Below are 26,538 nucleotides of genomic sequence, written 5' to 3' on the forward strand. Positions count from 1 at the left end.
GTCCTGGTCTGAAACCTGTTCCCTGATGAGCGGAGATTGGTGGACCATTTTTAATTATACCTTTTTTTTTTTTTAAAAGGCGTTGTTGATTAAATGGATATTTTCTCCAAATGGTTCTCAGTTGCAGAAAAGTTTTGGCTTAAAAAAATGGAAAGCTTAAATGTATTGAAAATTTTCAGAAAATGAAAATATTTCATTTGATCCAAAGTTTATCATTTGGGAAATGTATATTTTCAGTGAGCCCTAATACATACATCTTGTGAGAAATGTATGTGGACTGTAACACTGGCAGGAGATTCTCTCATCTGTGCTGAGACCCTTTTTCTTTGACTGGGCTTTTCTCCCCACTCCTCTTAAATTTATGGTATCATAGTTCTGTCAAAAGTACTTATAATAAGCTGTATGTATTTTAATCAAAAAAACTCATGGGATTGCTAGGTGACTGAAAAGAAACACCCTCTCGGCCCTCCTGTCTGCCAAAATAGCAGTTTGAGGTGTGTTGTCCCTTCCCTTTGTGCATCGAGGATTAGCTGCCTTCAGGAACAGGATGCTAAACTCGATGGGACATTCATCTGTTCCAATATGGTAATTCCTATATCAATAAATGTCATCTTGTAATGATTGAGAAACACAATAAAATATCATTAGCAACTGCACACTTGACTACTTTTTACATATGTCTACTAACTTATGTGTGTTTATTGCTGTTAATACGTTATAGTTTTACATTAATTAGTATTCTTAGAGCTAAGAAAAAAGGGTTAGTGACAATAGCTGCACTGTATTAAGTGGTAAGTAGTATGATAAATAGGTCACTGAGTGTTTTTATATCATGAAATGCATTAATGAAAAAATCCAACTTTGGAATATTACCTGAATAATTTAATCTTGTCACTCCATGGAGTAAGTTCCAAAAATAATAAATTGCTGAAGTCTAGTAATTTACTGAGTACTCTTTGCCTCAAGAGACTTGTGGATTTAAGACCAGACTCCTGCTGCCCCATTCTTCAGAAATGACAGACACTAACACATTCATTAAAACCTACCATGATGTGTAACGTATTCATGTTTTCATTTCAGCAATTGCACAATTTAAGCTTTTCCTAGAAACTTGCCCTTCAAAAATCCATAAATTTATTGAAAAAAAAATCTGACGCACCATAGTCTATTTGAAGAATATTATCTGGTAGCTTTTATGATTCTTTGTAGTATTTCTTAAATATTGACAACTAGTCTACCCTGACATATCAAAAGAATGACTGTATACTTTATTATGATGACAGTTTTGGAAATCATTAAGGGAAAATGGCAATGACAGCTCACCTGAGATATGGAACTATAAAAAAGCCCTGAACACAGAATGAAGCTGCAGTTCTAGTGCACAAAAAGACTTTGCTTCTTTGGGGTGTTAGTATCTGTTTATTAATGTCTCTTTTCCATGCCAATGTGTTGGGGAGGGGGATACTGTTAGTGTTGCCTAATCCTTGCACTTGCCACAGAGATTGTATAAAGTAGAGCAGTGATGATCACCCTGTCTGGACCCATGGGCCAGATGAGTGGTGCCAGGCTGGTCCCTGGGCTAGATCCAATGCAGCATCAGTTCACAAATGTGATATGAGTGCTAGCCTGGCCCTACATGACTGGATCTGCCTATGGAGTGGCCCTGCACACCTAGATCCATCCATGGAGTGACCCTGTGCACTGATCTGACTGTGTGCTAATGCCAACTAGTGCATGGGGCCATGTTGACCACCCCACAGGGTTTCCAGGGGTCCAGAAATTTGGCAGTAGGGGAGTGGTAATTAATGCAGTCACTGTTCCTGTGACACCAGACTTCATGGGCCAGTGGTTGAACAGCACTGAGTAGCATATCAGCTGTTCTACAACAGGCCATCAAACATTTATTTATAGTTTCTCATATATACAATCAGTTTATGCAGGTCTTGGATGGAAGTAAAGGGTAATCAGTTTGGACTTAATATACTTCTAAGAAAGCTTCCATTGTCTTTACTGAGAGTATTGCTTGAGTAAGGAATACAGCATTTAACTTAACACAGAGAGCAACTCTCAGCAGATTCCAGTATAACTTTCCATGAGGTCTCTTCACCCCCCCAGCCCCACCATTTCTGGACTATGGTGATAGGAGATGTAAGCCTAGACCTTGTAGGCAAAAGCGGTGTACATGCATCAGAGTGACACTTGAGACACTATAACCTCTTTTAGAAAAAGTTTGAAAGAGCTGCCACATCAAATTCACTCCAACGTGACACAGTTAATTTTAGCTGGAGAATTGGAAGATAGTGGTTTCTTTTATTTTTTTTAAGATTTTTTTTGTCCCCTGCAAACCTGTCACACACCCAAATGTCAGAAGGTACTGGGTGTTCTAGTGATAAGTCATGGTATTCATTTATTTTGCTTGCAGATATCATGGTAGCTCTGCATGTTTCAAACTCTGTATTTAGAGAAATGATAAGGGAATACTTTGATATCAACAACAGAAATGTCACTTATATAATATGTATTTTTCCCAGCGACATAAACAGAATAACATGGTTTCTTTTATCAAGCTTTTTAGCTCATTTAAAATACCAAGTTGCTCTAATAAATTGGGAAAGTTGCCACTTAAGAAGTGAAACATTGACGAAGTCAGGAGAGTTGTTATTTCACTCTTGGGAATGGAATTGCATGTTAGAAAACAGTATGACTTAAACTGACAGGTTTTATTTTCTCATTCTGAGCAGTCCTTTTTAGCTGCTTTATGGACCTACAGAGATTGCTGGAAGGAGAACTTCTGGTTATTCAAAGCTAAAGCTGTGTTAGTAACAGATGATTGTAAAGACTCAAGATGGTTATCTAAAGAAATCTGTGCAACAAATTTGACTGCAAGAAAAAGTTAACTGCCAAGAGTTGGATTTGACTAGACTGGCCTGAGGTCACTGTCAGCAGGAACTGTAATGAGCCAGTTTGCTCCCACAGAAACACTGAGAAATAAGGATTTATATTTATTCTTGTCCATCATCAGCCATTAAGAGAAAGAAATGAGCTTCACACTCTAAAAACATAGGGAGCCTTCACTACAAATTGATATGGATGCTAAGTTGAGTTTGTAGACCTTATTATTTATTTAGTGCTAGAGGTGTGCATGGCACATTACAGACACGCAAGAAGACAAGGTCCTTGCCCTAAGGAGCTTGCAATCTAAGTTAGATAGCAACAGATAATAAAAATAGACCCTGATGGGTGAATGAGCAAAAAGGCAAGACAGGATTCAAGATAAGACTAAGGGCATATTGCCCACAGGAAAACTGTTTTATGAAAAAAGCAGATTGTATCATTTGGTTTTTTGCTTTCATGTATTTCATGCTTTCATCTGTTGTATTAATGTATTTGAGCTTTCTTTTTCTGTTAGTTGTCTTAATTTGCCTTTTTTATTATTGGGTTTCCAAAAGGTCCATAGCTAAGGCCCAAATCAAATATGATGTCAGTATAAAGCAGAACTAAGTTGTATTGTAAATAATTCACAGGCAGCAGAATAATAAGGCAAGCTTAAAAGACACTAATATAACTGTCCATAAATTCCAGTTTTCCAGAAAAATGGAAAAGAATTAAATTCAGTAAAGTTATTTGTAGAAAATGTGTGTGTGTGTATGCTAGCGCAAGCACACATTGGAGTGTGAGCATGTGCCAGCAAAAGTAAAAACCCTAAGAGTCAGATCCAAACCACTGCCCTAGGTGCCCCCTTTTAAGTATGGCAACACCAGTTTGTAGAATATCTTATACAGGAAGTTATATGGGGCTCAGAACTAACATAGTAATCTTGTGTCCTATATTCATGTTTTTGGTTATGTTTTTACTCCAAGTTTTAACTGGGGTTGACAGTGAGACGGATGATGACCAGTGAGACCTATTTCACTTACAACTCAAAAACTTTACTGGGATACACAACAGCAAAGACTTACTGGTATTAACAATATACCTTGGATTCAAGGGAAACTAGGTCCACTGGCCAGGTTTCTAGAGTTTCTCACTGGTTTGGTTTCTCTTTCTAGGAGCTTCAGTGACATCCAAAGTTGCATGGCTTAACCATGATTACATACTTAATACAGGGTTTTCCACATTTGGTTATGCTTTGGTGCTACACCAATCTTTTCCCTGAATTATGTTAATGTACCTTACAGTGCATGTCAACTCACATCATTGCTACATAGATTATACTCAGGTCAGGTTATGGCAGCCTATGTTACCCATGGCTCATGCTGCACACTGACTATGAGGTATGTATGGCCTACAGTGTGTTCATTTGATAGAATACACTTAAGTGCACTACTTGACCCAAACTATTTTTCACGTTATCATTCTTTTAGCTGCATGCAGATTCAAAGTTAGCCCTTTATTGGCAGAAATTATGAGGATCATCTTCACAGCTATTAGGGCATCGCCAGGCTGTCCAACTGTGGCATGGCCAGGCAGCTGTGGAAGGCTGCCATCTCCCAGCCCCCACTGGGCTACACATTTCACAGGCCACATGTTGCAGGGACAAGAAGAGTTTTTCTTTGTCACTTCTTCAGCTCATGGCCCAAGGCAAAGCAGCCTGTGTGGCCATGTGGGGCAAAGCAGCCTGCCCCTGGCCCCCGACACACTGATGCCGGGGAGTGCACCAGACAGTACACATTTGATTAACCGGCATATTTGATTAACCGGCATCCCCCATTCCTGGGGGATGCCGAATAACAGAGCTTTTACTGTACATCATTTATTCTACAGGCTATACAATTTCCTTGAATGAAAGTGGATGTTTTTTTACTAAAATATCAACTCTTGATCTGGAGAATCCACTGCAAAGTTTCCTTGGTTAACTTTTAAAAGGCATCATGCTTTTATTTTGAGCTTGTATATATCTGGTTTCAACTAAAACTAGGAATGAAAAAATGCAAACCTTTTGACATTAAATTCAAGTCAGAAAAACAGGTCAGCTGTATATCTAAAGTACATTCAATTCTTTTTTGGCATTCAAATAAACTCAAGAAGTATGGCTGTATGGGTGTAACACTAAGCTGTTAGGAACATTTTAATTTTATGTTCAAAGTTTGACCAGTTTCTATAATACAGTTAACATGCTCAGGGTGTACAACAGACACTTAACTAAACCTGTGTACTTGATTCTAAAGTATAGAGAATTCTTCTTGGGCCGTGTGAAATTAAGTCACCTCCTTTTTACTTTTTATTACATTCTTATCTGTAAATTCCTGTTCCTGTCTAACAGTTAAATACAGAATGAACAGTAGCTGTTATGACAGCATTGTTGAAGGTTTTCACATGCGTATTTTTTTCTATGAGCAACCACCATTGTGAAAATCACTTCATACAACAGTTCAATCAACGTGTAGAAACTGTCCTTTTTTAACTTTTGAAGAAACCCCCATCCCTCTTTATTAATGGGACCTCCATCAGACTAGTTTTACTGAAAGAAAAAGGAAAGATTTCACATTCTTTGCCTGTGTAGACAAGGCAGCAACATTTTGGACAGGTAGAAGATGGTGAGCGAAGTATCTGGCAGGCAAGAGACATTGGTTGCAGATATCTAGCTGGGATATAATCAAGGCCTTATGATCAAGGGGTGGATTTGGTAGAGCTTGGCTAGAAATTGCCAGCTGGATTTTCTAAGTGTGAAAATAAAGGATCATAGTAGGAAAAGAAAAGAATCATGCTTAACCTGTTATCTTACTTATGCTTCAATCTCAGTTTGGTTTTAGGGTATGGTTTCTTCCTTATACCTTCACCATTAAAGGACATATCTTATTATCTGATCTCAATAGGTCTCAAATAATTGGCTTAATTGAAACAATTCATAGGCAGAAATATGGTGTATATGGGATTCTTTTGTATTTTTGATATAGTTATGGGATAAGAAATGGCACCCTGAAGTGAGGATTGTGTGTGGACACATGAGATTTATCTCAGGTAATGTAAAATGGCCTGTATATATAAATCAAGCTTGTTAAAAGGACAACCAAACAGTTCCCTCTGGCTGATGTTTTGTTTGTACCAGATCTGAGAAATGATCGGCATTTTGGAAAATATAGTTAATATGTTGTAGGAGGAGGGGATTTAATGCTAACTTCTACCCTATTATAGATGGGGACAAATGCACTGGATATTAAAAATGTGCATTACTGAATATATAGTATGAGGTCTCAGTCAATGCAATGCAATATTGCCTCCTTTGCCTTTCTGTCTGGGACAGAAAACTTGATTGCATTGTACATTATTCCAGGCTATGTGTTCACCCATCCTCATAGAGTTAAAGTACCTTGCACAATACAATGAGAAGTATGATTAAAACCGGTAGGGGAATGATGCAACTAACAGGCTTTTAATTGTGGAACCATCAAGCCATCCTGCTAAGAAATGTGGATTATGTGGTGTAATGATAATGAGTTGGATATGTAAATTATATGGTTTCACTAAACTTTGTCCTTAATAAAGCTCTAGTCTTTCCCTGAAGATTGCAATCTGTAATTTAATAAATGGTTGGCATGTATCTTGGGGCAGTACACAATATTGCAAAATGCATTGTATTTCAGTATAATAGAAGGCAATATGGCTGTGTAATCTGGTATTGTATATTATTGACAATTATCATCACATTTAATTTACATAATAGAATGCATGCCAAATGGCTTTGAAATAGCAATGCTTTTTTGTGAGAAAGGTTAGATTAGTATTTTTATTCAAATAACTTTGCCTTATAGAAATACTATTTTGAGGGCTTTTATTAATGCACTTGCAGTAAGCAACCTTTTATGTGAGCACTTTCTTACATTTATCTTTTTGCTGTTCTCTCTGTGGATAGGATTGTTTGTTTTATTTAGAGAGACATACAGGAAATGAATATATTAAACCTCTGCAGCATTTTAAAATGATGTTTAGGTGCTAGATGTTCTGAAAAGTGTAGAAAATTGGGTCCTAGGAATTGTAATATTGGATTAGATCAGAGTGAATTTGATCCAGTATTCTGCCCCACTACTAGTCAGTACTAAAGATACGTGTGTGCACTCATGCACAATTGGGGAATAATATTTCCATAGGGAAATTTTCTTCATGATTTGGTCAGTTTATGCCTTGAATGAAGACCATTTATACCTCTTAATAAGGTAACATCAGTAGGTCGTAGTGTTTTCTGTCTGCTTAACATCACATGGAAGAAAAATAAAAGCTGTTGCAGTTCCATTTCCTGCTGAATTTTGTTACTGGGATAGGATCTCAACACTCTTTTGCAACAAAACTCAATTATTGTAAACACATCTTTTCCTATAAATGTCGTCTTCCAGGTTGTGGCATGTAGTTGTTTCCATAGCATTCTATGTAGGTTCTCAAATAGTGATGGCATTGGGTGAGAAGGACTGCTTTAAAATTCACACAAGGGAACTGTTTATCAAAGACCACCTATGTGTGGCATGGGGGAGCTGGGAATGAGATCCTCCAAAAACTGATGATGATCTGATTTATCTCGTTGTTCTTTCCAGTTGAATATTTAAAAACAGCTTTTTCTAGGAAGGGTGTGCTTACTATGAAAAACAGTAATGTGGGTTTACCTAAAATAAAACTACTGCAGATAACAACTCATTATATACCTGTTGTATCCTACGCCTTGTGGCATTGATAACTTGAAAGCATTATTTTTAGGGTTCTGTACTTTCTTTCCCCATGCCATTAAAATAGTTAATGCTGAAGTTATTGCACACAGGAAAGCACTGTGGGCTAACAGAAACAAATATTATTATACTATTGCATATGCAACACTAGGATTAGTTTTACAGCAGGGATTAGGCACAGTGTCCACAAAAAAATGCTAGCTATTAAAAATAAGGGTTGTTATAAACATCTTATTTCAATAAAAGTAGATTTGCAGGGAACTATATTTTTCAGCTTAATTATTGTTCAGCAATAGTATTTTGGGGAGCATGGAATTAGGGGGTAAATTAAAAGATTTGAAGGAATTAAACTGTTGTTATGCCAATAAATGATGCATGGCAAAGTAATCTATAAATATTCCATAGAAGATATCATCAGTGATTGCTCCTCTTAAAAGCAAAAATCTTAAGTATAGGAAGCATAAAGCATGAGAGGGCATGATTCTTAAGGACAGATACAGCAAGCTTGACTTAATGGCAGTGGTCCTTATCAACATGTGTAAAGTGGTTCAGGTTGTGGTTATTTTTTTTCCCCTTGAGATTACTTTTGTGAGTCAGGACCTGTTTGGGAGTAAGGGTTGTCCAGTCTAAACTTCTGTATTTTACAAAAGACTGAAAAAATCCAGGAGCATTTCTTTCTAATATAAATTGAGCTTCTCACATCAATAAGAGTCCATACTAATGCCTGCTGTTTTTAAAAGCTCCCTGTGTAAATTGGGGTTAGTGGGGCAGTCTTCCAATGAATCACTTTCTATATTTTTGTACTGAATATTTATTTGTGTTACTGTAGCATCTTGGTGCCCTACTGCATGACTAGGGCTCTTGTGTGCTAGGGGCTGCAAACCAAATATCGAAAGAGTTTAATAGCTAAATAAATGTTATCGCTGTAGAAACTGGTTGGAAAGGATTAAAAAACAGGTTCTTTCCTGTTTTAGCACAGAACCAAAGTTTTTTCAGGAGATTGTAGGTTTACCTGATGCAGATAATAATGTTGCTGTCCTATAATTAGACTTCTGCAAGGTGTTTAAATTAGTAGGGGACTATATTTGAGTAAGAAATCAGAATGATACGCATTGGCATGTCATACACTAAATGAACTACAAACTAGCTGACAAACAGCTGTCATAATGTATTTTTAAATCATCAAAGAGATGCATTGCCAGTAGGGTCCTATGGAGATTGGCCTTCAGCCTCATGCTGTTTTATAGTTTTATCAATGACCCTGAGGGAAGAGAAAATTAAAATTATTACAGATAGTTTCCAAAAGACATGACTAGTGAAGAAGGGAGGTCACCAATCTGAACTGTTTGAAAAGCAGAGTTCCATCAAATAATTTGCATGTTAATATGGCCATGTTAATATGGCCAAATATAAATTTAAGAGTCTGACCTACATTTTTTCTTCTTCACCTTGTAGCATGGGAGTCTCTATCGTCTGAAGAAGTGAGTATAATACACTTGTGAGTTCTGCTGTGTCATGAGATGAATATGAGCTGTCAGTGTGAGGATGTGTCCAAAAAAGTTGCTTTGATTCTTATGCCTATATAAGCATAAAAATCTTGAGCAGGAGTGAGAAGGTTATTCCACCCGTGTATTTAGCACTGGTATAATGTGCTGAGTGGCTTGGTTCAGACAAGTTCCATAAGAAAGTTTTAAAGGATTGGAAAACATACCTTATAGTGAAAGGTTTTAAGAACAATGGCTTTATTATACTTAAAGGGTTAAGCATTTTGATCTCAGTCTATAAGTCTCTTGTAGAACAAAGGAGAAGAAAACATTAACAATACTCTGTAATATTTCAGACAAAGATAGAAACAAAACTGGTTGGCTGAAAGGTGAAGAAAATTCAAGATAAAAAAAGAGGTAAGCTTTCAAAAACTACAGATATCTAGCCATTGGGACAATTTAATATGGGTTCTGATGAAATGTGTTCTCTCTAACTGGCAATTTTTAAAATTAAGATGGAATATTTTTTTCTAAAATATATCATCCAATTTAGAGAAGAATTAATTAACCAGTCCTTAGGCCTGTGTCTCACACAAGATTACAGTACATCAAGAGTGTCCAACTGGTGTTCCACAGACCATATACAGCCCATAAGTGTTTGACTTGAGGCCTATGGGCTCCCACCTTCCTTGTGTCCTTGGCTCCCCTATGACTCCAGGTGACAATTCCCCTGCTTCTCCCTACTGTTGATGCCTCCCTTCATTGCCTACTCCTCCTGCAGCTGCTGCCATTATTATCTACTTCTCTATGTTGTGGAGTTTCCAGGCTCTCTCTCTTTCCTTTAGCTTCTGTTTCCTGAGACCCCCATGGGAGCACAACAGTGCAGCCCATAGGAAAGACAGCAACAGACAGTGTGGTCTACAGCAACTTAGAAGTTGGCTAGTCCTGCACTAGATGATTCTTGTGGGGAACTAAACCTTAAGTGGCATTTACAAGACCCCCTGGATATGTTAGCTGTGTAAGCAAAATTCCCGATACCATACAATACTGATTGGTTAGAACTTGGACACTGAGCGAATCAGGTTTTTGTCACTTTCTATTTCTCTGACCACTGAACAACACATAATGTAGAGGTAAACTGAGAAAAGAAAAACCCTGAGTAGCGAAGTACAGCAAGCTGAAGAAAAAAATATGCCATTTTAAAAGCAAATGACTTTTGGAATGGACTGGATCTGTGATAGGTATCTAGGGCAAAAACGTACAGATTTCTGAAAGACCCAGGACAAAGCAGTTGGGCAAAACATTTATTATTTGCTAAGCCAACAAGGTACCCAGTTAAGAACGAAGCTTTTGAAGGGTGCATAATGCTCTGTTGCTGTTGACATTTTTAAAAAATCAAAATTATTTTTAAAAGGCCCGAGGAAGAAAGGTATGTGGAGATTGAAGTCAGAAATCATCCTTTTTCTGTTCCTGCCTCCCTAAATTGCAGAAAATTATGTCCAGCACATAAAAGAATATGCTAGAAATGTAACCATGCTTCTTTACAAGAGCTTGCAAGAATGCAGTATGCGTGTGGTAGGTGAGCAAGGCAACAGTACCACTTTCTCAGTGGACTTCATCGGAGCAGTTGACAGCATTACAGCTGATGATTGGACTATCAAGCTGAAAGCATATGGAATATCTCTTAATGTCTAATCCTTTAGAATTATGGGCACTTCATGGAGGTGAATCTCTTTTGAGTTCCACAGTGAGGGGCAGCAGTGTGAAGCTGTGCCCCCTGCTGCTGCTGGGTGGGCAAGGTGTGCCACACCTTGGTGATCATGGCTGTGTGGCACTCCCTCCCATGCTGAGTCCCACCCACTGGGCTATGGAGGTGGCTCCTGCTCAGAGCTGGTCCAACCTGGCTGTAACCCCATGCCCTGCATTCGTACTGTGGGTGCAGAAATCGGGGGATGGGGGCATATGCCCTCTTCTGCTATATTCCCTGTGGCCCCCCGCAACTATCCCCTCTGCTGCATTGCCCGTGCCCTCCCCACCCCCATACACTTACCTGGAGGAAGCTGCAGGAGCTGCTCTCCACCGTGCTGCTGGCTACCATGTGCATGTGTGTAACAGGGCCCTGACTGAGACCCTGTTACTAAAGGGACGTGGACAACTGAAGACAATTACAACTCGGGGGTGGGCCCCACCCATGAAGAACCAATGAGGCCTGAAGGATAAGAGGGAGAGAAGGTGAAGGAGAAATTGCCTTTGGGCACAAGAGGACAAGCTCGGGGTTAATCGAGACCCCAAGACAAGAGAAGAAGCGAAAAGGATTCTGACCTGTGATACCAGAGAGAGCCATGAGGCTGGGACTCCAGAAGACAGGTCAGATGCAAGATGGATGACTGACTGGGTAATTGGGCTGCTTTTCGGTGAGTGTGGGGAGAAGCGGAGCCACGCCGCGGGCTGGAGATGCAGCCAGCATTAAGGATCGGGGAGGCTATGTTGATTCGAAAGGGCAGCGGGAGGGACGACCCCTGCCCAGACCCCTAAAGAGTCCGGGCGAATCCAGAACCCTCTTCCCCTCCGAGGAGAGAGAGACACCAAGGGTCGAGAGGGCAAGTCCTGACCATGGGAGAACCACGGAGCCTGCATGCCAGCTGCCGGAGAAAGAGGCAGGTGGCAACTGTAATGAGCCATTAATGAGATAATTAGCAGTGGATACCAGTCCTTTGTGTGGTACTTACCGAATGTATTAGTAGACCAGGACCAGCCAGGAGACTTGGGGAGGAGGGAGCCCTGAGATCAGTCTGTCGGCCTGCTTCCTCCTCCAAAGGGGGTTCCTGTAAATAATAGAAACAAAAGAGCTGAATAAAAGCACCTGCATTATACCCAATCCAGCATGGTACTTCCTGTGGGTACTCCCTCAAAGAACACCCCCTTCCTCCCTATTTCTATTAAGATCCAAGTCTTGGCAGGCAAGAATCAAGAGGCTTGGGGGGTACTCTGCGCAGACCTGCCGACAGAGAGCAAAGAGATTATTTGGGATCTGATAGATTATAATGGGCTATGAAGTCAATGTCTGTATCAGTGTCTATGTTTCTTAGTTTCCAGTAAAGTAATGAATTTTTGTTCCCAGGCTTGTTTTATAAGGTATTTTCTAAGTGTGGTGTTACACATTCACTTGCAGCAGTTGCAACTCATTGGAATGTAGTGACCTATTTGTATGTGTTAGGAGACAACTCTCTTCTGAAAGAGAACAACTTAGCAATGCTAGGAGGGCACTTAACACATGCTAAACTGCTTGAATGTGTTTTTAACATGTGATGCCACCCTAAATTTCTCTTGAGTACAAGGACTGGGAGGTCAGATGAAAAGGGAGTTGTTGTTTTTTGTTATTTTTGTGGAAGGTATTTTCACAGATTCATAGATGCTAAGGTTGCAAAGGACTTCAATGGATCATTCAGTCCGACCCCCTGATGTGGCAGGAAAAAGTGCTGGGGTCATGTGAACCCAGCCAGGTGCTTGTCCAGTCTCTTCTTGGAGTTCCCCAAGGTAGGGGAGAGCACCACCTCCCTTGGAAGCCCGTTCCAGATTCTGGTAACCCTAACCATGAAGTTTTCTCTGGTGTTCAACCTAAATCTACCCTCTATCAGCTTGTAGCCATTGTTTCTGGTTATTGCAAGGGGTGTTCTGGTAAACAACATCTCCTATTCCCTGCTTCTACAGCCTGTATGCCCCCGTTTTTTGCCTTTAAGCTTTCCTGGATTTCCCTGTTTATCCAAGAGGGCTTATTGGCCCCTGTGCCCCCTTTTCTATGCACTGGGATTACCTCCTTCTGCGCCTGAAGGATCACTTCCTTACCACCCATCCTGGCCCCCCATTTTGTCAATGCTCTTGAGCTTTAATGTCCCACTAACTAATTTCCTGAGCACACTGAAGTCAGCTTTTTTGAAGTCTAGCACATCTGCCCAGCTGGTTACTATTCCCACCCTTCACCTGATAGTGAATTCAATCAATTGATGATTAATCAGTTTTCCTACCTGTGTTCTAGTGTTTCCATTCTTGGTCTTTTCTCTATCAGCATTTATGCTGGTGTGTACTTTTTATCTAGCTTAATTGACAAAGTTTTCATGAAGACTTTTGGTACGCTAGATCACATAAATTACATTCTAGGATACTGATAGTTTCATTGTGAGGGTGTTGATTGTTGTGGCAGTGGAGATGAGTTGCAAGGTTTTGCATTTTTTCTTAAAGCATAGTTATCTTCCATTAGGTGCCTCTTAATCAGCAGAGAGAGTTTCCTGAGGGAGGTTGAGGGGCTTTCTAAATGCCAGAAGTAGAGGCATGGGGGAATCTTTCTGTCAAGGTCTTTTCCTTTTTAAAGTACAGGGTATTGTTTGACCCTTCTTATTGGTTCATGTATAGGATGGTAGGTGAAAATAGGACTTTTTTCTTGTACTATATTAGGTTTCTGTACTGTAGAAGTTATGTGGATACCTTCAAGGGTGTTATGGAAAAGTTGTTACATTGGCTCGGGGATTGCAGGAGGGAACCGGAGGGAACAGCAGAACAGTAGGCTAAGAAGGCTATCTGAACAAAAAAGCTTTATCATTCTATAAGTTTAAATCCTTGTTGTTTTGAGAAAAAGCACATGGTATGAGGAGTAGGGTGTGAAGAAAGAAAAAAGAAAGCAGATCTCAGAATTCCAGCGGAATTAAAGATGTCTAGAAATGCAGCAGAAAACTGCAAGAGAGTTACCATAACTACACAACAAATATGTGGTGCTTATTTCAGATGGATGGCTGTGGAAACAAAAAACACTAATTTCCCAACAAGTAGCTCCCAGATCCCATAAAATAGATGCACTTAAAGGACAGGTATTAAGAAGGAACAAATAACACTTGCGGTTTGTAAAGGGGAGGAAAGAAGCAGCAGCACCAGATTTAGGAAAGGAAATGGAGCTAACCACACATTCACCAAAGGAAACAGAGTTATGTATAAGCTGTCAAGGTTCTTTGAGTAGATGTGATACCTTTTATTAGAATAACTGAGTAGTTGGAAAAAAGTTCTTAGCAAGCTTTCCGGCACAATCACCCTTCTTCAGGCAAAGGAAGCCTCTGCTGTTCTATTCCTTGGGGGTTTCCTAGGGTGCCATCCTAGATGTAGATTGCGATATCTAGAAAGTTGATTGGAATTTGATGGAAGGGTGATAGCTGTTGAATCTGTGGTAGGACTCAAAAGTAAGGCCAGGTGTTTTCAGTCCACATAGTGATGTCATCTATGTAATGCAATATAATGTAGATTTGGTGTAGTTTTCCAATAATTCTTCTTCCAAGTAGCTCCATGAAGAGGTTGGCATATTGGGGACCCCTCCATGGCTACCCAGTGGAAGGAGGAAGAATTCTTTCCAGTTCCCCAAGAGCATTGTCCTACCCTTTTCAGGCACATATTCTTTTTGATCCATTTCCTATTTTGGAGGGAGCTACATTCCTTTACCACTGATCCTATTGACCTCTCTGAACTAATCATTTTTGCCAGTGTTGCATTATATATATAATTAGGTGTAGCCTCTGAGCCCCCATCTTAGTGATATAGAAAACATTCCTAATACAAGTGCCATAAAACTCACTCTTGCACTAAAAGTGATTAAAAATATTATTCCAGGCTCTGCTAAACTTTAAATACCACTTAAAAATTTCCACAGCAGTCTGGATTACCAAATTTAATTTGTACAAAGCACAATGGAAACATTTCTGGGGACTTCTGGGAGCAACTTAGTTCTATTTTCAATATTACTTTTCTTCTAACCAGACCAAAGAAAGTGTATAGAATGTAATGAAAATACCCTTTTCCCCTAAAATCATCATAAAAGAGCCTTGAAGTTCTTTTGAGACTTCCTTAGGATAATAGAATATTAATTCAAGGCAGGAACTTTGTTTTCATCGAGTTAGTAATTGTAAGAAATTCATATAAACAGTTAAGCAAAAAACCAAGCCCAAAAGAACAGCAGTGTACAATAGGAATATTTGAGCGATAAATAATAGGATTTTTAGAGGTTTCTTTGTGTTAGGAGTTTACCTTTATTCCAGTAGTTGATCCAATGCAGTTACAGTGGAGTAAGCCCCCCAGTATAGCTAAGGAAATCTACAACTTGCAGTTAAACATAGCTCTCCTTGAAACTCAGGTAATCTCCATGAGAGTAAAGTATTGCTTTTTCAACATGCAACAGCTTTTAGCTGAAGCAACTACATTGGTGATTGCCTGGAGATTGCTTGACTTGGGGCATGCCTGTACCCTTACAACGGCATATCCTGGTCAGAGCATCCCTGGACCTACCCTGTCTATGTGCTCCCAGATGCATATTCCAAATACAGAAATATGCCTATGAAGACAGTCCAGTCTGCAGTTGCTCTTGGCTGCTCTGGTATGCTTGAGACCAGGTGCTGGGGAGCACCAGATGATGGCCTCACTGGCATACTTCCAACTTTAGGGCATGCATGCATGAGCAAGTAGGTGGGAGAGGCTTGCAGGCATTCTGGCCAGGATGCATGGCTGCTGTGAGTCAGGCATGTTCTACATTCACTCTGGCTTGTCAGAAGTCTGTTGTCTAAAGATTGGTATAAAGGACTAGAAGGGCTTCCCAGGTCATTGCGTACGGTCCCTTGCTACTACAGGAAACTATCTTATATAATGTGTCTATAAACTGATTAAGGTCAATCTTGAAAAAACTTCGATTGGATGACTATTTCAGAATGTCATTTTGATGCACAAGAACCTTTTAGCTTCCAGTCTAAACGTTCCAGCTTCCTGGCCAGTTTCTTTCATAGAGGGTCTGCTCTAAATTTTTATTTTGTAAACAAGCCAGGGGCTTTTTAGCTTACACCTATACTAGCTAAATACCCTGGCTGATTCTGAAAATAACCTCTAATTCCTCTCCATATGCCCTGAAATCACACTCCAGCACAGCTCTTGGCATCTTGAAAGTAATGGTGTGGGAGCTTCCAGGGTTCCTTGGTTTACCTCAGTTCTAGATTATGGTGTGCATAGAGCCAGTGGAGACTCCTTTTGCAAGAGAGTTTCTCTATTTCCTTCAGATCCTTGTAACTAGATCTGGTTGAAAAGCAAGGTTTATGTTTTGCTTTTTACAATATGTGCATTTTTGATCCATGCTTTTTTTTTTTTTTTCTCAAATCTACCATGAACTAGAATCTCCCTGGATCTTATAGCTTCTCTGAGAAACAGACACTCATTTCCATCTTCCTGCTTATATGAGCAGTGATATTTACAAGGATGTTATTTTACTGAGCTGCTGAAGGAGACTCCCAGATTTTCTGGCCCAAGACACACTTCCCCAGAGCCAGGAAACATGTAGCTTTCGCAGCCCCTGGTTTTATGTTGTAATTAGCCCTACTATAATTCTGTTCGTAACCCACGCTGGCATGCTAGGCCGGATGATGTGCTGGATTCTGGATCCTCGGGTGCCGGTAGACCTGGGAAACCCCTCAGGCATGTCTGCTGACCGAGATGTCCCCATGGAGACGTGTGCCTCTCACCCTCACACCCCGCAAGAATTTACTCTTAGCCCAATAAACAAATATACACAACTATATACAGAAAAGCAATGACTAAACAAAAAGGGATAGATAGATAGATAGCAATAAAACCAACAACTGAAATATAATCTACAAATGCAACATTAAGTAAACAATTCCAACACACAAGGGGGAGAGGGTCCCCCTGTGTTACACAGCTTCATCAGTTACATTCACCTAGTTATAACCTTTTGAAAACAGTTCCCCTTAGAGTTAAAATTCACTCCCATTGCAATAAAATTAAATGGCAACACAGTTATTGCTATGATCGGCCACTAGATGACAGAGATGAGGCTCTTATTGCTCCAGAACTCTAAACTCCCTTCTTCAGACTGGCAGCCGTGAGGCAAGCCTCTGGTCCTTTGATATAGGCAATGGCTTCCTTTTATTTCTCCTGAAATACACACTGAAAGCTTTATGGGGTTAGGTGTCCCCTCACCTTTCCGTGTGGTTTTGTGCCTTCTCAGCCTGCTCCTTCCTTGGGGCTGTCTCCCTTCCTAGTGCTTACACCCATAGACAGGGGGTCCCCTCCCCACCCGCAGGTCTTGGTTCCTGCAGCCCCAAACTGTCCTTGCTCAGACAAGGCTCCCTCCCACAGGTCTCTGACCCAGCAGCTTCTCCCATCTCCCAGCCAGCCTACCTGCTTCTGCTGACCATTCCCTTCCCCACTTCCCGGGGCACCTGTGTCCTGAAGCTGCACAGCTCTGCACCTGGTGGGGAAATCAGCTTCTTGGGAGGCAACACAGGCTCTTCCTTGTCCTGGTTTCTATTCCCTGAGCAAGTTTCAGTTCCCAATCTATTGGTGGTGGTGGTGGGGTGGGGAGTTGCATCTCTGCCTTCTCTCTCCAGACTGGACTTGGAAACTCTTCTCTTTTTTCCACTTTTTTTGGCCTGCTTTGTGACACAAACACATCCAATCAGAGCCCTCAGTTTGCAACAGGGGCTCTGGTCACAGTGCAAATGGTCCAGTAAAAAGCATGCATGGTGCACAACATACTTTCTTGCCTGGAAAAGCCAGGGCACCCTGTGCAAGCATTTTGCAGCCCTTTTCGCAAAGGTTCTTAAGCATGGTGAGCCCATTTAGCTTGCAGCTAGGCATGCTGTGAAACTGTTACATGTTCAAGACATTTTATTTAAAAAAAGAAGTCGTCTTGCTGATTTGAGGAAATGTCGTCTTTTTCTTTCTTTCTTTCTTGTTCACGGACCCAGGCGAAGTGCAGGAGCATGCTGCTGCCTTCTATCGGGACTTGTTTTCAGCTGACCCCATTTGTCCGGAGGCTGCTCAGCAGCTGCATAAGGACCTGCCATGCCTTGGCGCTTCACAGGTCGAGGCCCTGGAGTGCGAACTCTCCCTGGCAGAGCTCGAGGCTGCTGTCGGGGGGGGGCTTGCCTCTGGCAGGGCCCTGCACCTTGATGGACTGCCCATGGAATTTTACAAAGCCTTCTGACTCCTCCTTGGGCCCAGCCTCCTCTGTGTCTTCCATGAGAGCCTTGCCGATGGGACCCTGCTGACCTCCAGGCAGTGCTCACCTTGCTGCCCAAGAAGGGGGACCTTGGCTGCCTTAAGAACTGGTGACCTGTCTCCCTTCTGTGCACCGACTATAAGAACCTGGTGAAGGTGCTGGCGAACCATCTCCCCACCATCATGGCCTCTGTCATCAGGCCTGAGCAGAGCTACTGTGTCCCAGGCAGCACCATCCAGGACAACCTGTTTTTGCTGCATGACCTGCTCACAGCTGCAGAGCTTTTTAGCCTGGATGTCAGCTTGGTCTCCCTTGTCCAGGAGAAGGCCTTCAGTTGCGTTGACCATCAGTACCTACTCGGCACCTTTGAGACTTTTGGCTTCGGGCCTCATTTCATTGTGGTGCTCTGGGGTCCTGTACCATGACACCTCCAGTCTGCTCAAGGTGAACAGCGTGCTGTGCTCCCCATTCCTGGTGCATCGCAGCATATGCCAGGGCTGCCCCCTCTCAGGCATGTTGTATGTCCTGGCCATCGAACCTCTGCTGCATGCTCTGTGATGTCACCTGACCAGCTTAGCCTTGCCACCGGCACTGGGCCTGACCACCAGCCCCCTGATCCAGCTAAGGGTGTACGCAGATGATGTGACAGTCTTCCTGGGCAGCCAGGAGGATGTGCGGGCCTTGGTGGACTGCTAACACACCTATGAGCTCGCTGCATTGGCCTGCATCAACTGGGGCAAGAGTGACACACTCCTGCTCAGGACATGGGCCAGCAAACCACCTCTGGACTTGCTGGGGAGCCTTGCCTGGCACCAGAAAGGCCTCAAAGCCCTGGGAGTGTTCCTGAGGCTGCCGACCTTTGTGGCCCACAAAGTCGGAGGGAGTGGAGGCCCGCCTGCAGCACTGGTGCTTGCCTGTCCTCTTCTACCGTGGCCAGGTCCATAACCTGGCAGTGGTGACCCTGTGGTACCGCTGCACTATGCTAGACCCTCCATTGGAGCTACTCAAGAGACTGCAGTGGCTCCTAGTAGACTTCCTCTGGGATTGACATCACTGGCTCCCGTGAGCTGCCCTTTACCTGCCCACCACTGAGGGGGTCCAGGGCCTGATCGACCTGGCCAGCAGGGTGGGTGGCTGCCTACTGCCTGCAAGCTCTCCAGTGACTTCCTGTATGCCGAGGAACACCTCTCATGGTGGCAGCTGGTGTGCCGGTTCCTGTACCAAGTGGGGGGCCTTGACTTTGACCAGGAGCTGTTTGTGCTGGACCTCACCTTCCTGAATGAAGCAGTCCTTCCCCTGTTCTGCCACAGCATGGTGTGGGCCTGGCGGGCTGTCTTCTATCTCTCTCCCCAAGCCAGGTGCCTGCATTTCCTGCAACTGCTTCAGGAGCCCCAGGTCCACAACCTGGCCTTGCAGCATGACATGCCAAGTCTAGCCTCTTTCAGCCTCATGGCTGCCCTTATCAAGGTGCACATCACCCATCTGGGGCACCTCCTGGATCCTGCTCAGTTGGGCTGGCTGTTAGCCAAAGCCCTGGCTGCCCAGCTGGCACTGTGCTCTGTCTGCACCACGGGCTGGCTTCTGCGGGCCATTAGGGCTGCCCTCCCAATGAAAGCAGCAACTGCCCTAGGAAGATACTTCCAGCCTCACCAGGTCCTCCCCACCATGGACACCATGGCTGATACCTTCCCACCACTGCAGGTCATCCCAGTGGTGGCCAGTGAGCTGGCTGACTGGCCCAACACATTGCTTAGGCTCCCTGTGCCCCCCCAGCAACAATACAGGCTTCCCCTTTGGCATACTGCCCTGGAAGGGACTCTATGAATGGGCGGTGTGCATCCGGCATGCCCAGGCGCTGCTGGCCACCCCAGCACTGTGTGGCAGTGGCCCCTGGTGTGGCCCAGGAGCCCAGTGTGGCTCACACTGTACAAGGCACCCACCACCAAGAAGACCGGCAACCTCCAGTGGAGATTGGTGCACAGCATCCTGGCCACTGGCACCTTTGTGTGCCACCCAGACCCGGTGGCCTTGGCAGCCTGCCCCTTCTGCCCAGGGGTGCTGGAGGAGGATGTTTTCCATGCCTTCCTCAACTGTCCCCAGCTGTGGCCGCTCTTTGCCACCCTCGGGGTGCTGCTTCGGGCACTGGGCTGGGACTCCTCAGAGGACACCTACATCTACTCCTTCCCGTACCAGGTGGCCAAGCAGGCCGCAGTCAGCCTGGCCAACTTCCTGGTGGTCCAGGCCAAGATGGCCACCCTGAAGAGCTGGCAAACCAACTCACCGGGACCAGGATGGACAACACCCTGCAGCTCTTCCATCTGCTGATGAGGGCCCGCCTCTCACTTGAGTTTGAGCATGCAGTCCTCTGGCAAATGGTGTCCACCTTTGAGGAATATTGGACTGTCAAGGGGGCACTGTGCTGAGTCAAGGTGGGACGCCTGCTCCTTGCCCTGTGATGCCACCAACTGCTCATGATGAAGAGGCACATCCAGAGAGTTGAGACCTTGGGCTTTGTCCATGCGGGCTGACCTCTGACGTCCTGAGGCCCCCCCGGGTGTCCCCACGGGCAGAACTGTATATCTGACTATATGTACATACTTGTTTTTGTTCTTTGTGTTTTTTGTTATTTTTGTCTAGAGTGTGTGGGCAGGCCTTGCAGGCCATGAGCCCAGGCCTTGTCCTTGAGGCCCAGATCTTTGGACCAACCTGTACATGATCTCTACTGGCCCCCATTTGTCACCCTCCCTGGAATAAATGTCTCTTAGAAGTCAAAAGTCTTTCTTTTGAATGTATGACATTGTTTTCCTGCAAGAACAGGTATTTCCATGCAAAAGAACTGTCCTTCCAAATATTTTGCAATGCAAAGCCCATTTGCACATGCAGACACAAGCACTGGAAAATAAAGGACCTTTACATGGTTTAATAAACTACCGTTCTGAATTAAAATAAGCATTCCTATTTCTTCAATAAATATTGGTATATGATGGACCATCGATTTTGGGAGTGACCCCATTGTGATTCTTGGTAATGTTTTTAGTACTGACACTATGGGTACTTGTAGAAGTGTGGGATACCTGTTCCCATGTACTGTATAGCATGTTGGAGCAGACTCCATTAACTGAGTCTGCTTGAGTGTGCTAATTTAGCATGCTCCAGTAGCCTTGGCATCTCATGTATTCAGTGTACCCCTGCTTTAAAATGGTGGCAGGGGTGCTTTAACTAAAGCTTGTTGAATGAGCTTCAGCAATCCCGTCACCATTTTGAAGTACGGGACACTGCATACACAAGATGCTAAGGGCACCTTAATTAAAGTGCCCTCTACCCCTGGAGCATATGTAAAGATGCCTTATAGTACTAAGTTAAGGGGCATATAATTGTTGTAAGGAATTGATGAACAATTATGTTAAAAAGAATAAAAATAGTTGCTCAGAAAAATTGTCTCTGATGCATTTGGGAAGTCTCCTCTATCCCTGGGCTAAACTTCAGTGACATCCACAGGAAGGTGGATTAGATTGCAAATTGGGATCCAAATTATTATAGGCAAATACAAGTCAATAAAATGTTGAGAGGCAGCATAACTAATTATGTCTGCCACAGACTTATCCCATGTTTCCTTGCAGCATTTTTTCTTTTCCTTTAATTTGTATTTGATCTTTTCTTCTCTTTTTTCCAGTATCTCTTCTCAATATGTTTTTTCTGTATTATACACTCATTCTCTTTTGCTTTCCCTCCATCTTTTTCCTTCCCCAAAATCTTCAGTCTCTTGCCCTCTCCCTTGGGCCTACATTTACTGTCTTGGTATACTCCTTGCTTTAACTTTCCTCAGAGACCTTACCCTTAAACTTTCATGTTTCTTTCTGCTCACAAGAATCTCTTCTACATATATCTGTTCCCTGTCCTGTTTGAATTAATGCATGCATCCTCACACGTTCCCTTGCAATTTGCTCCGACACTGACTCCTTAGAGCATATATGTAAGCTTCCTCCACTTTCAGTCCTTACATAACTTGTTACACTGGATCCCCTTTTAAAAGCATCTGCAAGCCTGCTCTGACATCAGATTTGAAATAGAACCAAAACCTGGTCAAACTTTTCTGAAGAACATTTCACACAGTTCTGCTGAAAATATCCTGTACATAGACACGTGGTATAATAATGAAACTAAATAATATTGCAAGGGTTATTTTGTGCCAGTACTGTGGGAGGGAGATGAGGGAGTAGCAGTATGCTTATTTACAGGATACAGAAAGCTGTTTAAAAATGTGTGCATTAGGAAGCGCCTGTGGGGGGGAAAGGGAATAAGGGGCAACTAAGTACATATTTCACTGAACTGAAGCAGTAATATTTGGAGCTTTGTGAGATTACAAATTCTGTATGTCTTGGGTGCAACCTCACAAAGCTCCAAATATTATGCTGCTTCAATTCAGTGAAATGTGTGCTCAATTATACCTGTGTGGGCTAATATTTGTTATTTCCTATGTGACATTGGCAGTATTTGCTTACTAATCATTCTCCCAGTGCTGTGCAAAACTTCTCAGGTAGTAGCATCCACTGTAAACTATTTTTTCTTATATGAAGACAGTACAGCCTTCAGCAGAGAACAATAAAAACACACAATTTATTTTCCTTTACTTTTGGTATACACGTGTGATTGTTGGCAGCTTTTCTTACTTGTCTTCTACAATCAGTGGGAATCTTGACTTTCAAACTGAACTAACTAACAGAATTGGAAAAGCAGCTAAGAATTTCAGACCATTACATAAACACATGGAATAACAGCAAATTATCAACTAAGGTGAAGATGTGAATCTGCCAGACTTTCATACTGTCTTCCCTGCTTTATGGTTCAGAAACATAGACTGCACATGCTAGGCACAGCAAGAGATTGAATAGCTGCCACATGAGATGCCTGCATAAGGTCTGGAAAATGAAGTGGGAAGACAAAACCCAGAGGTGCTGAGCATGCAGGACTGTCATGCTTAGAAACCACTATCAAAAAAAGGAGGTTGTGATGGCTTGGCCATGTCAGCAGAATGGGAGACCATATCCCCAAGAATATTTTGTACAGCAAGATTCAAGGTGGTTTTAGAAAGCAGGGTTGTCCTTTACAGTGATATCACAATGTGTGTTTAAGAAAAAAATGAAGCAGTGTAGAAAGCTGGGAGGAGTGCATAGAATCCCATCTGATCTGAGAGGAACATCTGGTGCTGGGTGCAGCACAACATGAAGCTGCTTTGATCCAGAGGATGGAAGCAAAGCGAGAAAGAAGAAAGCAGCATGCTATAAACTTGGACACCAACTCAGACAATACATAGATCTGTGAAACTTGTAACAAGCTGTGTCACGCTTGAATTGGGCTTGTCAGCCACAAGTGGATTAATTGGGCACCTGACCAGATCTCTTATGCATACAGAGGATCAATGGTTGCCTATGATACATGTAGTAAAAGGGAGGAGGGGGAGGCAGAGTGCATACAGGCTATTAAAGAATTAATGCCGTTCTTGTCACGCTTGTCTTCCAGGAACAGAGTGGGTTGGGGGAAGTGGCTGGAGGTGGAATGGTGCTGGGTGGAGAGTGGGGTGTGGGGAGGTGCAATTAATTTTCTGAAATATTTATAATGGATGATATATATAATCGAATGGAAACAAACCTTGGTTGTTGTAGTCAAGGGTGGGGGGGAGGGAAGCAACTGAGGAAAAGAACCCAATTTTGTGTGAAAGGTAGTCTGATAATATTGCACTTGATAACAATAGGAGCCTAAAAATGGTAAGAGTGAGTGTCTTCCTGCACTGCAACCAAAAATTACATTTCCATTACTGGCTGCTGTTCAGTGAATGAGCTTTTCTTTTCTCATTTAGGTTACTTTTGGGAGACAACTAATAGTTAAGTATTCTGAAAGTTGAGTATGCCTGCCATCTGCTGCTGCTTTCCTTTTTTGGGGGTGGTGGGTGAGGCACTTTAACTTTCCAGTACTTAAATTCTGTACATAGAATAGTAGAATATATTTATAATTTTCCATATATAGAATCTAATTACTGGGGGGGCTCATCTTAAATTCATAGTTAAATCTGATGAAAGTAAAAATGGTATTAACATACTGTATTTACTCAAATCCAAGATGAGATATGCCTGCACCTCACATTCAGCATGGAGAAAAACAAGGCCTGTCTTCGATTTGAGTACGAGTACCTGGGCCAAAGGCCTGAGCCAGAGCTGTCAGGGCTGCCACTGCCACTGCATTGTTCTATGCATGGGGCAGGAACCCATCACTAGGGTTCAGGATCAGGCAGCAGTAGGGGGTGGGGCAGCCACATATGCTGCTGATCAGACAGAAGCTTGGGTTTGGGGCAGGCAGCAGTGCAGGATGGTGACTGGGCAGCAACATGGGTTGGGAATTGGTTTAGTGTGGCAGGCATAAGGGCTGCAGGCATCAGGAAGAAAGTGCTGAGGGAACAAGGTGAGGGGGTGAGGCTGCCTGCCTCCTCCTCCCCATGTTTGGGGACACATTTAAGATGACCTTCTAGTAATTGTATGCTATGATTGGGAAATGATAATATTTATAATTTTCCATTTATAGAATGTAATTATTGGGAAGGGTCATTTTGGATTCAGGTAAATGTGAAAATAACCTAGTCTGTTCTGTTATTTATGTTGGAATTGTTTGTTTTAAGTAAGTAAAATTAGAGTTGATTGGAAGTCTGGTGAAAAGTAATCACCATATTTCAGTATGCGTGTATGTGTATGTGTTAGCTTAATCTTCCAGAAAAGATAAATCAAGCAAACACTGGGGATCCAAAGTTAGTACTTTGGATGCTCACTTGGATAACCACATTACATGGGTAGTATAATTGGGCCAGATTTTTACAAGTCCCCAAATCCCAGCATTTTTCATTGTGACACTTATGGCTAGATTTTCAGAAGAAATTAATAAATTAATATGTTGGGTGTTGTACTCTCCTGAAGAGGTGGCTCACTTTTTTTTTCTTTTTTTTTTTACTGTTGCACGTAGATATAAGTGAAACAGACCACTATGATGTCTTTCTCATTGATTTTTTTATTATATCTGATGAAACAACTATTACTGGTACAAGGTTCAGTGACCAGGAGAAGGAGATAGAGAATTGACAAGCCTTAAATGTGGGTGCTTTGCCTGTGCAGCTGTAGAGACAAGCAGTGGTGATGGTAGAGTCTTAGCGCTCACCTTCCTGCCCCCGATCTGGGGTGGATCATTCTAGCCCACAGCCAGAAAAGAGGATGCCTATCCTGAGTTACTCTGTATATTACAGAAAGTTGTATTTTTATCCAGAAATGTATCAGATTCTCTTACAGGGTAGGGGCCTTAATGTATGAATAAATTAAGCTACATCTCTTTCTCTTTCTTTTTTTTAACTTTATTTATTAATTAATCCAACCCATAGGCTGCATCTATGTGAGACGCTAACTGTGCATCGCTCGTTTCTACTGTGCAGTAGCATTGCAGAGCACAAAACATGATGTGACGCTACTGCACAGTAGTAACAGTTACTGCACAGTGTCACCAAAAAACATTTGGGGGCCCAGTAACTCCAGTTACTGTTCAGTCATTTAGTAATAGTGTATGCAAGTATAGAATCACAGAAAGTCAGGGTTGGAAGGGACCTCAGGAGATCATCTAGTCCAATGCCCTACTCAGATTAGGAGCATCTCCAACTAGATCAATCCAGCCAAAGCTGTGTCTAGCCGGGTCTTAAAAACCTCCAAGGATGGAGATTCCACCACCTCTCTGGGTAACCTCTTCCAGTGTTTTACTACTCTCTTAGTGAGAAAATTCTTTCTAATATCTAATCTAAACTTCCCTTGCTGCAACTTGAGACCATTGCTCCCTGTTCTGTCATCTGCTACCCCTGAGAACAGTCTATCTCCATCCTCTTTCGAACCTCCCTTCAGGTAGTTGAAGACTGTTATTAAATCCTCTCTAAGTCTTCTCTTCTGCAGACTAAATAAGCCCAGTGTCCTCAGCTTCTCCTTATACGTCATGTGCCCCAACCCCCAAGCCATCCTCAAAGCCAGATGCACTTTTTCCTGGGTATAAATAGCGAAGCATATTAGACCCATGTAAACAAGTAATTGAAAAGTAAGACTGTGCTTTACCTAAAACAATCCTTACACTATCCCATTGGTTTGATTTGCCATTAGAGGAGACTTTCTTTTAATTCATCTGCCTGTAGATCATAAAGTTACTATAGATACCAAGTTGTACTCTTTAGCAGCGTACAAGACACGTTAAATTAATTCAGCCACTGGAAGAGATGCTGCTAACTTCACATCCAACTGTCATCAGTCATATACAGGGATGGATCGGGGAGGGGGAGGGTGCAGTT

The sequence above is a fragment of the Crocodylus porosus genome, unplaced genomic scaffold (assembly GCF_001723895.1).
Source record: "Crocodylus porosus isolate Cpor-Errol unplaced genomic scaffold, CroPor_comp1, whole genome shotgun sequence".
Taxonomy (NCBI): Eukaryota; Metazoa; Chordata; order Crocodylia; family Crocodylidae; genus Crocodylus; species Crocodylus porosus.